The 4,396-nt window shown below is 53.6% G+C and overlaps 1 long non-coding RNA gene across 1 annotated transcript in view; it reads left to right on the plus strand.

Moving 5' to 3' along the window:
- The first annotated feature begins 4,172 nt into the window (after positions 1-4,172).
- Positions 4,173-4,396, plus strand: part of LOC123036818 — an 817-nt gene continuing 593 nt past the window's right edge. Inside the window, exon 1 of the long non-coding RNA XR_006417215.1 lies at positions 4,173-4,370. This is a non-coding gene — a long non-coding RNA (uncharacterized LOC123036818). The remainder of the gene's footprint in view (positions 4,371-4,396) is intronic.

Below are 4,396 nucleotides of genomic sequence, written 5' to 3' on the forward strand. Positions count from 1 at the left end.
GGTGGCCCAGGTATCTATGAACCTGGGCCACCTTGGTGCAGAATTGGGGTGCCCCTTTCTTTTTTTTTCCATGGGGCGCCTCTTTAAAAGCTGCATTGCAGGCAGGGGTAGCAGGGCCCCCTCTGTGCTGGGAACAGCTGTCAGGTTGGCACAGACAGCAGAGGCTTTTGTACAGTCTCTTTGGACAAAAAGGCCCCAAATTTCAGATTCCTTCATGAACAGGCGGAAAGGAACACAACACTTAGAAGGTCTGTCCATCTAGCTTCTCACAGCCTCCTCATGCCCACCTTGGAAGCTCACTATTCTGTGCCCGGGGCCGGAATCCCCTGTCGGGTCATGTGCTTCTTTAAATCGTAGCTCAGCCACCTGGGAGGACTAGCAAACATCCAGTTGCTAATTAACTCAGAAGTAAAGCTGCAGCCATCACAAGGCCTTCGTGCAAATCTATGGCCTGACCCAGCCGGAATACGGCAGTTCGTTCTTGCTAACCAGATACGGCAGAGCCAGAAAAGGAGCTGAAAAGGGCCACCAAAGTCTCTGAGGGATTGCAGCAACTCCCCAGCAAGGAAAGCTTGCAACATTGAGACCCGCTGAGCTCGGAGGAAGAGGTGAGTAGAGGGGAGGGCCCAAGATGCCATGTCGTGCTGGATGTGTGGAGGAAGCGGACAGGGACAATGCTAGGTGGGGATGGCCGTCTCATGGTGCTGGAATGCGGAGGGGGGTCCCAGGGAGCTCACTGGCGAGCGCCGTGGTTTCTAGGCAGTGTGCATGGTTGATGTTGGGAGCTGGCGACCACAAGGGGTAGCAACGGCCACCACGGGGGATGGCTGCGGACAGGGAGGAGAGAGGCCTGCCAGCACTCTTGCCCACTCTGAAGATGGATTTCCCATCTTTCCAATTCCAGGCGGAAATAAGCAGAATTGGATCTGCTGAATAGGATTAGTCCCCAATCAAATTACGAATTTCTATTTGAATTACCCCCTGCCAAACAAATGAAAGAGCGTGGGGGGAAGCTATGCAGAGAGGCTGTTAGCCCTGGGAGAGGATCACCAGATATGCTGCAACTGATTTCAGCGGAGTGTGCAGGAAAGAGCCCCGCTTCCCGCCTCTGGAGCTGCAGCCCCCTCGCCTCGCTTCCCGGGCAGCTTCCGGTCGTGCTGTGGCCTGCTGGCCGGCCGCCTCCTCATCGCCCGGCCCCATCCCAGCCCCCAAGTTTGAAGTCCTGTCTCAGGTAATTTATTGATGAAGCTGCTGATTGGCTGTGTCTGGATTTATAATGGCAGGTTGGATAATTAAGTGCGCGTTATGCAGACAAACTGTTTTCTGCAATGTAATTGCTGGTTCCCCATAAATAATGCAGGGGGAATTATCGCATTCAGGACTTTGCCCGCCTCCTCATAATTTGCTTAACAGAAATAAGCTCCTCCATCATTCGAACGGATTTTCCTTAAGACCAAGTACGTGGCTGCTCTTGACTGGCCGGCCAGCCAGAGTTCGCGCTTGCTGGGTCAGCGGAGAAGAAAGAGGAGTCGCCCCGGCTCTGGCTCCGGCAACTGGATTCGGCTGTCCCAGGTTGAAGAGCCCCTTCAGGGCTGTCCTCACGTGTGGCCACCTGGGCCCTGTCTGGCCCGCCACCAGTGCCTATTAATTGGCTGCTGCCTAGCAAGACCTAATGAGAATCGCCTGCACTTTTTTCTGGATCATCCATGGGGAAGAGGGAGGAACTAGAGCAGTTCATATGCAGTATCTCCAATTCCCGAATACTTCCAGAAGGAAGCCAAACTTGGAAGGAAGGCTGGATCTCGTAAATGTGAGGTCCACCTTGAGGAAAGAAAGATGCTTTTTCATAAAGGAGCACTGCCATCCTGGAGCAACCATCGGGCAGTGCCGGGTATCGTGAACATTGTGAATGTGGACAGAAGCCTGCGGGCACCAGCTCTGCCATCCTCCTGGTGCCAGGAGAGACTCTTCCCCCCAGCAAGGCACTGATGGCCTTTAATGGCAGGTGGGGGCATTTGTCTGCAGAGGGCTAGGGCAGGCTTGCACGGGGTGAGTTCCTCAGGTGGCTTTTACACGTTTTGTTTTTGTTTTTTACTGAAATCTTAACTGCCCGGAGAGATCTGGCCATTAGGCAGTATAAGAATGAAATAAGTAAGTTAATCATAGTAACGGAAATGGTGAGGAGGAGGCGCAGAGAAGTCTTGCTTCTTAGTAAGGCACTTGAGGGCTGCAGCCTTCACAAGGCAGGGGAAGTGTGGCTCATCTGGATTCAGCAGGTGCAACGGCATGTGTGAAACGGGGTGCCCAAATTAAGGAAATGGCTGCGGGGCCTGTGAAGGGCCCCTTCTCTCTCATCTACCCCACCTCCCACCAAATGTCACCAAGCACTCTCTCTCTCTCTCTCTCTCTCTCTCTCTCTCTCTCTCTATATATATATATATATATATATATATATATATAATATAAATAAAGCACCAGTATAAAAATGTCAGGGAAAGTTCAAACCTATTCATTATCCATTTCACACAGATTAAAATTTCTACTGGGCTTCCTGGTTGCGACTCAAGTTGCCTTGCTTTTAATGAGCTTTGATATAGGAGGCAACGGATGCTAATTCACCCTCGCGACTCTGCCCGAGCTTGGCTTTTACTATATAAAGCATCAAGGTCGCATTCTGGGGGAATCGTCTTTTTACCAAAGGTGCCATAATAATAATGAAGAAGCAATTTGTTTCAGCAAACTGCCTACAGTAATGAAGCTTAATTATAACCGTGTTATTAATACTGCTGCTTAAGGTAATTCGCTTCTGAGCAGGGTGCAGAACGGTAAACTATAATTTAAACAAGAATCGAGGCCTAATTTAAATCATCTGATCTGCTGTGGAGAAAGGCAAACAGAATGACTGTAATCTCAAGCAACGTGCTGCTCTCCGGCTTGCAGCGGCTGCCCAGGAACGGGAGGCAGGCTGTGAAAAGTGTCAGCGATGGCTGCTAATGGATGGTGGAGGCATCCTTCCTCCTTTGTGGCTGCCTCTTATTGGAAATCAAGTGGGATGCGTCTGCCCGGCCAGGGGCGGGGGCTTCCGGTGGAAATGTACCCCATGCTCCACTGAGCTAGTTATAGGATGCACTTACTTTGAAGATCTGCATTTATTTTAAACATTTGCTCAGGGTGGCTAACTGTAATTACAAACATAATGCATCATCAAGTAGCAGCCCAGCCGGCGTCAATGAACCAGTGGCACAAGCGCTGCCCCTTTCTGCTCCTCCAGAAATGAGGACAATGCTGGGAATCTCCAGGGCTGTGAGATGGGACAGAGGAGCTTCCGCGCCGGAGCAGTCCTGGGCATTCCGGGACAAACCTGGGGCTGGAGCTCCCCGGAGGGTCATATCCTCTCCCCGGGGAGCTCCATGAGGTGCTGCAGCTGCCTGACCATGGAGGAGGGGTCATGGCGGAGGCAGGGAGCACGGCTTGCCGCTTTGTGGCGCTGGGACAGGCGAGGGCCAGCCAGCATCTTCCCGCTGCCCTCAGGTGGGCCCTTGGCGCTCCAGCCACACTCACTGCCAGCTTGGGAACACGGTGATGTCCCGAGGGATGTCCCACAAAAGGCAGCCACTGCTAGAGGCAGACGCCATGGCAGAAGGACACCTGTTTCTCCCTCTCCAGGACCTCCAGCTGATCCGGCCAGGGAAGCGAGCAGAACTGGGGCAGAACAGATGCAGCAGGGAGTGGGCTGAATGCCGAGGAGCCTGTGCCAGAGTGGGGGACACCTGCCACCGGCCTCGCCCCCGCTTCTCTGCTCAACTGGCGCCAACTGGCGGGACTGGTAGGCCTCTCGGGTTTTTGTTCCTAGGAGCTCTCCGTGGTCCTGAAACAGCCTTTTGTGAACTGCTGCTTCCTTGGAAGAACACCGGAGCTACATAGGAGCCCCCAGAACCCTCTGATGCCTCTTACGCCCACCGGGTCATGGGGTCCTGGAGCTTGCAGTGAAGCATTCTTACTTGGGTCTTGAATTTCATGAGACCGGTGCGCATCTCTGGTGAACGCATGAAGCTACAGGCCGAGTGTTCTCTAGCAGAGCCGTGCGACCTCTGACGGATCAAAGTGGCTGAAGCACGTTAGCCATGGATTGCCGAGAGTTTGGCTGTTGCCCATCCATGCTCTGACCCCCAGAGGCCTGGCCCAGTAGCAAAGTCAGGACTCTAGAGCCCGATGTGGCGGACTGTTTGGGTTGCTTCATCTCCCTTGGAGGGGCAGGAGGGAGTGGGCCTGTGGAAGAGCCCCAGGGCCCACTCTGCTTTCTTGGCCTGCCCAACGCAGATGTCCCCCAAGTGGCTGTCTTTCCCAGTCCCACCGTTTGCTGAAGGGAGGTGTGGCCATCTTTGGCTCCTCTGTG

This window comes from Varanus komodoensis, unplaced genomic scaffold (genome assembly GCF_004798865.1).
Source record: "Varanus komodoensis strain SLA01 unplaced genomic scaffold, ASM479886v1 scaffold83, whole genome shotgun sequence".
Lineage (NCBI taxonomy): Eukaryota > Metazoa > Chordata > Lepidosauria > Squamata > Varanidae > Varanus > Varanus komodoensis.